At 34.6% G+C, this 10,147-nt stretch overlaps 1 protein-coding gene across 3 annotated transcripts in view; it reads right to left on the minus strand.

Moving 5' to 3' along the window:
• Window positions 1-10,147, minus strand: part of LOC106746947 (scavenger receptor class B member 1-like) — a 39,524-nt gene that overhangs the window by 26,490 nt on the left and 2,887 nt on the right. The window contains exon 1 of one of the 3 annotated variants that reach the window (XM_014624130.1): window positions 1,287-1,306. The exons of 1 other annotated variant lie outside the window; for it this stretch is intronic. The gene's annotated coding sequence lies outside the window, so the exon portion shown is untranslated. One more of the 3 variants, XM_014624129.1, reaches the window with a different exon arrangement.

Here is a 10,147-nt window from a genome sequence, read left to right on the forward strand (position 1 = left end):
CAATATTTTCTAACGCGTATAATGGAGGGTGGTCGAGAAAAATTGTAATAAAAACGTACTTACATATAATTATGAATAACGAGAATAAAATGTACCGTCCCATTTCATTAGCAGCGTTCCGATAAAAATTCCTACCGCATTTTTGTACGTGCGATTTCAAATACGATTCGATGCGAACGCCTGTTGTGTAAAAATTGAGTAACATCCGAGATACATAGATCTATGCGCGCGTGTTTGTTAATATCGAGAATCCTTCTATAAACGTTTTCTTTATTTTAATATGAGATGATTTAATTTCTGCTTAACTAAATAACATAAATAAATTAACTGTATGAATAAAGTAATATAACTTCTCTTTTAATTAATGTAACAAAGTTAAATTTAAATAATAGAATTAAATTAAAAAATAACGAGTTAAAATTAATTAATTTTATTTTCTAAATTTGTGATTGTAACACGTCTTGCAATTAAAATAGAAAAGCAATGAAAGTTCTTTAAAATTATTTTCTTCGAAGAAAAGTCCTGTCGTGTAAAAATCATAATAATATACGTCGTCGTAAAAGATTATTAAAAGGAATTTCAGTCAGGAGCATCAAGTAAAAAAAAAGCGATAAATTACAAGAAATGATCATATAATTAATCGAATCAATGCGAATAATGAAATGTAATAATGAAATATAAACTAATAAAATGATCGATCGAGTCTCTCTATTTTACAAACACGAATAACGGTTTGAGATATATCTTTATATATTATCTAAAAATACATAAATAAAAATTTATATATTTTTTCTATTCGCGCGTAGAGAGTCTATAAAATGTGTTTTTATACGGGCAGAGAAGTAGACAGAGATAAAAAAAGTTCGACACATTTCGACACTATAATCTATTTTTCTCATCGCATAAGTACCCGGAGTTACAAAATTAAGCACCTGTCGTTCGCTGTGGCGGATCGCAGCTTTTGGCTGGCGAGAATCCTGCAAAAAAGGAGACCCAAACTGCGACGAGACGTCGCTCTCGCGCCCTCGAGATCGAAATCACTTTTATTCGCTCACTTTTTATTCTTGTAAAACTGGACTCGAAGGAGGTACGTTTAGCCAAACGAAAGCGGAACACACAGTTATAACTGACGAGAACGCGCGGCTCGTATCTCGAGGACTTTGAAACCCAAATTTTCGGATAAAGGGGAATTTAAATGCGCCGTCCGATCGTGCGTGTCTTTCAGCGGGCGACTGCTACTGTTGACACGCACTTTCCTTCTTTCTCGACCGTATATTAATGCGTACAAGACTATGTGCGGTCTCCTTTATACCGTCGCTGGCCGGAGTAACCCCCCAACCAGACGACCCTCCTCTTCGGTCCAGTACAGCCTCCGGCTGCACCAGTCGTACGACTACAACATCTCGTTCGGTCATGCATTGATAATTCTGTAATTGTCGTCGTGTGAGGGTCAAGCGACGCTGCTGGCAGCGCACTTAGTGAACGTCATCTTGTTGCTACACTTGGAAAAAATAACTAGACTATGCAAATCTTTTCATTTATCGTCATAATTTTGAGAAATAATGTACGTCGGAACAAAAAAAGCAGCCGGAAGAATAGTTCGCGAGATTTGCGCGTCCTTTCGCCGATGATTCATGAGACGGTTTGTTTCTCGGATACGAATGATAGGACGGCTAACAGATATTTATGATAAATCCGATCTGGTGCGTCTTAGTAGAACGACTGAGCCGGGAGCTCATAGTCCGTTCTTGTATTTAACCCTAATTAGGTACTCGCGAATTACAAAATACTTTCGTTAATTAGTATACGAATTATTAAGATCGACTGAAGCGAAATATTAAGATCTTGCAGTTGCTGAATCTTGAATTACCGTATGTATAAACATACATTTCTTTCTTTTAATATGCAAAATCTCTAACCTCTTTCTGTGTAGAATCAATACATTATCTTCTTTTATATCTTATAAATGATCAAAAATAATGATTGGGAGAATGTTTTCACAAATTTACCTTTTTTATATATTTAAAATCATAATATGAACTATAATATCTTGGCACCGGACACGTGAGCGCATTTATAAATATTTAAATAATAATATTTAAATAAGAGCATGTCAGAAAAGTTACTGAGTCTCACAGACCCAACGTGTCAAATTAATCAGCGAAAGATAAGCGTGCCAACAAATGGTTAAGATCGTCTTCTAAGTTCATCTTCGGATGCTGAAACGAACGGATCGTTTCATTGGCTATGGAGCATCTGGAGATGATCATAAATATAAGAACAGACCATGGCTGTGGTCTTATCCACGTTTACAGCGCTGTAAGCATCATTTTATATTTATTGTTATTTACACGCTCAAAAAAAGACAGAATGGCGTTTACAACGTTATAAGCATGAATCGAACTGCAGTCCGTGATATTAGCATTATTTTAATGGAAATTGAACTTCGAAGATGTTCAGCCACAAAGTAGCAAATTTGTGTCTAACGTCGCTATACTAGCCAATAATGTAACACTCACTTTTCCTAGTGGACAGATAATAGCTAGATAATTATCTTTCTTTCTTCCACAGGGCCACTCGTTCATGAATTTATCATTTTTCTGACATAAAATATGATTCAACCGGGTTGAATTATCAGTCAATATATATTTACTGTTATTTTTGTACTCTCCCGTTTTACGCCTTCAGCTTAATATTCGGCCTCCTTTAATTGAAAGAACGTTACGCCGCATTAGGTCCTGGCCGTTTTGAAAATACCGCTTATGGCATGTCGCAAGTTGCGAATTACCGTACGAGGAAAGTCCAACAGGTTTGGTCCTATTATCGCATCGTCGTACGACCGAAGGAACGAGCGCATCCTTATGGACAAAACTTTCTCTACCTTCGAAGGGATCAGCGCAAAAGGAAGAAAACCAAGACTGCCCATGGACATAGGTAATCCCCGAATGATACTGTTAAAAAAATCCGGCCAGCCGTTGAGGGTGACGTGAGGCCTGCATTCCGAGCTAAACGAGTGTGTCGCTTGTTTTCCTGTTCTTTTTACGTCATATATGTTACTAACACTCAGGTGCTGCGAGAAGAAATATCAGTTTTACCGTAAGAGACCGTGAATTACACTTTCTGCGACGGAGATAAATTACTTTACGCAGGGAAAACGCAGCAGATTCGTTTAAAAACAGACGGTTACATCGTTCACGAAAGGATGCGTCGTGTATTTTACGCGACTACAATTTTTCTCAATAGCGAAAAACATGAAATGTTATCGTGTTGCTTTTTTTTTCTTGTGCTTGTTGAGCCGAGTCGCGAGTTTAACTTCCGTCTCTTTTTTTTGGAAGTTTTTCCTTCTTACAAAATATCTCACGACAGAGCCAACGTCAAAATAACGTCACGCGTGTTCTCAACTAATAAACAACTTACCGACTATTCCTGCGAGGATTTGCGAAATAAATATTTGTCACGATTCGGCACATGAGACTATCAATAACGATCTATCTATCTATATATAGAACTATCCGTCTCTATTTTGTATATAATTATTGAAGATCCGGCATTCGTGCAAAAATTCAATAATTGTCCATGGTTCTGGATGATGACCGGCGATTTCGCGCAAGATCGATATAATAGACAATGTAACTGGAATTTAAACATTGGCCGTCACACGACCCGCGACAGGAAATAAATAATAACTCAAGATCGTGACATTCATTACTATAAATATTGTTGAATAGATTCGAGAGGAGTCATCGTGGATTCGCGTCATCGTGAGGTGGGTTTCGTGATTCGCTGTGAAACAAAAAGCGTCCAACAATATGAAGACGCACAAATTCCGATGAAATCGATAATACCGACACTAAAAAAAAAAGATAAGTAGAGAGAGGAAAGTGGGGGACTCGATGTAATATTTTTTAAATATTTGAAATAAAGAAATACAAAGATGCTTTGATCACGTCGGTGAACTCTTGATCTTGCTGGAAATTCTAGCAAATGGAACCCTCAGAGGCTTTCAATGGGAACGGTCTTCGTAGTAATGCGTACATCACTTACTACAGCGAACCTCCTCCTCCCTTCCCCCGGAGATTGTCCAACAAAAAACAGATCCCGAGGTGACAAAGTAGTTTTTTCAAGAAAATGCAAGCGAACCTTGACGGAACGATTGACGTGACTCCACCGATTCGCCGTTACACGTGATTGATAATGACGTATACTAAGGAATATTAAAAACTGGAGGGTTTGCGTCAGCACCCAGCTGATCCCGACAGCAACCGGTTGGCGAGAATCCCTTTGCGTGAACTGTTATTCGCGACGGAAGGAATTTCGACAGATAGTGATTGCTCCCGCGCATTTTTGTTCTTCCTGCGACAAAGACGCGAAATGCGCCTAAATGAATTGCCTGAGCGCTCCCATTGACTTTTAAATTAACTGACTATTGGACGTGTCTTTTACGAGGAGCGAAAATCGTCGCGCTATCTTACGCAGCGGCAGCTGCTGAAAGAGGTAATCCGTCATCGGCGCGAGACTGAATATCGGTTCGCGCAATGACCGTGAATGACCACGGGTTGGAAGTCGCGGCTGAATATGTTGCGAATTCGTGAAAGGGACACAGGACGAAAGCCGCCGGGATCGAGCGGATTGCCGGTGTCTTTATGTCTGTCACCCTTCCTGGTTTCATTTTTTACACACGCTTCCTGTGAACAATGACTTGTAGCTGCATATCATTCTTATGTATCGCAGACCGTTTTACTTCTTTTTTCTTATATGCGCTCAGGAAAATCGCGGTAATAATAGCAACTAAATGTCAGTTGTACTATGCAGACAGTTAATTAGTTGTGGAAGCTAATTCTTTTTTCCTTGTAGATAGCAAAACAATTTGTTAAGAGTACTACCTGCCATTCGTTGGGCTATTTTGTTGAATTTACAAATTACCTTGCTGTAAGAACAAATTAACTCGTAAGTGGATGGGCGAAGATCAAACTAACTGACCCACAGACGTATGGGCAAACATTTTTTTCGTTTTTGTCCGCGACATTGGCGTTTTGTCTCTTTAAGAATCACTTATTCTTGGATTCAACGAAGTAGCGTCAATAACACTCGAGAATCTCAGCTATAAACAGCAATTGTTTTATTCTTCAAAAAGTCGCGCGTTTACTTATGGATTAACGAATGTAGGAAAAAATAATATTATTTTGTTCTAACGGTAAATTAACATGTCGTAAGGATAAATTCACCCAGAATCAGAGAAATTTTTCTATCCTGGCAACAAAACTATTTCTGCTCTAATTATGAGTAATTCGTTAACTTGGTTATGCTAACTAAATTTTATCTCCGTTACAACGAATATGCAGTAATAACAATGATTGCGCTATAATAGCAAAATTATTATTTTTTCCATGCAGAGATATGTCGGATTCGAATTTATTAATGCTTAAGAGATTAGGCCATTTTGGACGTAATCACGTTCGGAAAAACGTAGTCTACAGGGTGAGCCACGCAACGTGATCAACTTAGTTTATTTTGTTGTTAGTGGACCGCTTGAAAATTTTTTTGTCTAGTATAGCATGGTTCAAGGTGAGCTTAAGAATGATCTTAGCGGTCCACTAACAGAATAAACTGAGCTGATCACGTTATGTGGTTCACCCTGTATATTGGAAGTTGGATTGAAAGCTACGTATTAATTAGAGAAAAATAAGCTTTACAATATTTTATCGTATATTCTTCCAACTTTCTAAAAAATATAAAAAAGTTAAAAAAATAATTCATTAAATATTTAGTAGACATATTTAATAGAGTATTATAAAGTATTTCTTCGTATACTTCGTATACCTTTGCACGCGAAATAGGCCTTGATGTAGTGACGATCCTACTGGCTAGCTGAATCAACTCAAATAAAAAATGAAAAAAGTCTTCTCAGGAATGAAAGACGAAGAGAACATCGATCCGAATGTTTGTTTTTTTAATAATTAGAGGAATTATATAGTGAAAAAAAATTTTCCCGAAAAATTTGAATACAAAAAATGTTATATTAATAAAACAAAAGCGTAAAAATCAATCGATATTCCCTGTATTCCATTGCTGAGATGATCTTCATATTCAATAATTTCAACAAAATCTGTCGAATAGTTTTCGAGAAATTACCGTCACAAACTCGAAAAAGTTGTCGTGAGAAAAACGCGTTCCAAGTTTTGCGTCAGAATTTCTTACTTCTTATCCTTATGCAAATGTCTCATTCTCAATCTGCAATTCTAGTGTCATAAGTCTTCCGCAACAGTAATCATTTCTTCTCTTTCTCCTTGAGATGTTTTTTCCCGTTGACAAGTTTTTTTGATGACCCAAACACTCGAGCATTCGCAATCTTCACGCATTCCATATTTGCATTATTTCTAAAATATTATAACCACGAATATAATACCAGTAAACCTCAATTAACAGTAACATAACATCAATGTTATAATTTCCCACTTAATAATGTAACTGTTACATACACGTGTGTTATATTGCATTTATATCGTTTAGCGAGAAATTATAACGTCGATGTTATATTATTTAATTATTTATATTACTGTTACTTGATGTTCACTGGGATGCTTTCTTGAATTCTAAAGAGGATTCGAGGAAGGTGTGAACAAGCAATTTTTTACGTCACACATATTGTGGGAGGAATCGTCAGAGTATTTATTTCGTACTTGTATGTACTTTGTACTGAATTTATATATACTTTTTATTGCTCCCTTTCTAATTTGTGAAAGAAAAAGGTCTGTTATTCATGAGTACTGAGTATTTGTTTATTTTCATTAGAATAACTGCGCTCGATAATCATTAGCAACCTGTAGGTCATTACGACGCTTTGGTATAACAATCATTTTTCGAATACTTATCATTTGAATGGCGTGAAAAATATCTGTTTCGTGAATAAGTTACCGTGTCGGCCGCATGAATATTAAAAGTTATGACAAATTATTGGATCCACCGGCTACTTTGTAAGAGTCGCCGTCCTTATGATGCGTTATGGTTGATCGCGAGTCACTCGCACTATTTGTTCTGGTTATTTCTATGTTATAATTTAACCGTTTGGTTTGACACGTGCTGTTGGATGCAGCTCTTTTGTAACATCGTTAAATAATATATGAATTAAACCAATTTTACACATTTACAATAAAAACTCTGTGTTGCACGTATGCTCGTCATTAATGACCATTGGTGCCACTGTTCTTGTGATCCTTGATTTATCATTATGTTAATTTCTTAAAGACATAATTTCAATCACGGACATGTAACGAAGGTCGAGCCATCATCCATAAATCCTAACTCGTCCTAGAGAATAAAAATGTCACCAGGTTTATTTAGAAATGCAAAACAACGGCGAAGAAGATGACTCAAAGGAAAGTGTATTGTAAGACGGCCGAATTCATCAATCATCCGTCAAAAGATGGTCCATTCAATCTTTCGGTAATACAACGACGTTAGTTTTGACGATTTTTAAATTATCTTATATCGTTGTTTGATTATTCAAGGCTGATGGAATGCTGCTTAAAAAGAAAAGATTTTAAAAAATATGCTTTTTTTATATTTCCTGCGTTATACGACTGCATTATTAATTTTATATATCGCGCGCGTTTTGATGATTGATTATTCAAGGCTGATAGAATGCTGCTTAAGAAGAAAAAATTTAAAAAAAAATTCTTTTTTTATACTCCCTGCGTTATACGTCTGCATTATTAATTTTATACATCGCGCGCATTATTAAATAAATAATATGAAATGTACAATTATAATGCAGAATTAAATCATAAAAAACCGATAGCGTCACTTAATTAATAATTCAAAGAAAAGAACAAGTTGACCTTTTCGATGCGGTTATTACGTTTAAAAGGAATATGCATTTCATGTTGATGCTATGAATTAACCCTTTGCACTCGAGGGCTCCGGAGCGGAGCCATTTAAAATTTGTCTTCAAACTTAAAACAAACTATTAACAACTATTAACAAATTAATAAAATTAAAAAAACAACATACAACAATGACTTTTCTTTTAATGCGCATATCATTTACTTATATGTGAATATGATCTTTCCACTGAAATTGCGTCGAGTTGCTGGTAATATGAATGAAAAAAAACTTCGAGTGCAAAGGGTTAATATAGTCATATCGTAAATATTCGAGATTTTTTGCTTTTTAAGTGTTTTTACATTACGAGTGAATCATTTTTGCTCTTGGAAGTGTCTTTAAAAAAAACAGCGAGAGAGAGAGAGAGAGAGAGAGAGAGAGAGAAAGATTACTTAGTTATATCGCTAAGGACCAGTTTCACAACTTCCGATTAACTTAATTGGTCCGATTAAGTGTCGTATTTTTAGAGGCGTATCAAGAGGATTACTCTTATAAATTTATTATTTATCGAACAAAATTACGTATTTCTATATTCATTTCACTATCTAATTGATAAATATTAATTTAAAATGAAGTTGAGATATAATTACCGAGAGAGATTCTCATAGCAATTTAAAGTTAATTTTCTCTTAACGAAAATATCGAGAAAGGTCATTATTTATGACAACTTTTCTTTAACATATCTTTTTAGCCAAGTCTCAAATTAAAATTCTGTTAAGTTAAAATCCTTTTGAAATAAATCGGAGAAAATAATTTGTAGTCCATTTGGTCGCCCGAAGCCTAACTTGTGAAAAGCTCTATTTTTTCGATCATTTGTATCTCGGAAACTATTGGTACTTTGACCTTTTCATTAAAAAAAAGTTAACTTGAAATTGATCAGACAACCTTTCAGTAAAATTAAAGTCACGAGGACTGAGACACTTTATATAGTGAATTATTTCGAAAACAAAGTATTTTTGAGAGAATGTTTGAAACGAAAAAAGTAAGATTTCGAGAGGACAACAACATGACGTAATATGTACTTTCTGAAAATAAAATAGGGATTAGTATTTCAAAAAGTTTAAGTTATCGTCATTTCTTGAAAGAGGGAACTCCACAAATTTTGTTTAAAACATTATTACAAAATTACAAATATAAAAATATTATTTCTTATTTTTTCTATTACTTTATTTATGCATCAGTCTGTAAGAGAATTAGAAGGAAGTTGATTATAATATAAAATATATCGTCGACATGCATACACGCGTTTGAAGTTCTGACCTGGATAAACTTGTGCACACACATACACACATCTGTAATTTATTCAACAAAACTATACACACATATACACATACATATATCTGTAATTTATTCAACAAAACCTGGAAGTGTTTTTCAAAGCTTGTGACTTTATTCAGAGTACAATAATCATTTTTAATATTATGTATATGACATGCAAAAATAACGCACAAAAGAATTGAATAAAGAAAAACATTAAGAATTGAATAAAAAGATTACATTAAATCATAAGACCGTTCCATATTTTAATGACAACATTTCAATAATAAGCGATCGAAGATTTTTTTCACAATTATTTTTTTCGGAACTAAAATTTAATTTTTTATTATTGAAAAATCATATTTTTCTGTATAATTTATAACTGCTATTTGAACTTCATTAATGTGATGGAAATTAAAAAGATAGTACAAATTTCTAAAAGACTTCTTAAAGACAAGGTTAATCTTCATTTGTTCTACGATAAATACCTACCCAGACAGCACAGATCTCCTAGGGACTCCTAAGGATGTCCTGAGGACGTTCCGTTATCCTAGAACATTCACAGGATATCTACAGAATATCCATGGGATATCGTGTACTGTTTGAGTATATATATATTTATTTATTTATAAATATGGACATTTATGGATATTTATATGGACATTATCGAGATCTAGCATCGTGGACACAAGACCCTAAATAGACATTCATGTCAAACGGTCGATGAAGTTGACAAGATTAAGAGATAAATTTTACGCCATGAAATCTTTTCGATTCATAGAATATAGCCTTGATATTGGTAAATATGATTAATGGATACGTCATTGCGCCCATCGAAAAAATAGGCAAACAGAATGAACAAATATTCATTGCCCACACAAGATACTTTATCTTGAGAATGTCTCAAATTGATCTAGATTTCCAAATGTGATTCCGCAGATATCCCAATATCTTAACATCTGGGATATTCCAATAGGATATCTCAATATTATATATATATATATATATA

Source organism: Dinoponera quadriceps, unplaced genomic scaffold, assembly GCF_001313825.1.
Source record: "Dinoponera quadriceps isolate SergipeBrazil2010 unplaced genomic scaffold, ASM131382v1 scaffold1846, whole genome shotgun sequence".
Classification (NCBI taxonomy): Eukaryota; Metazoa; Arthropoda; class Insecta; order Hymenoptera; family Formicidae; genus Dinoponera; species Dinoponera quadriceps.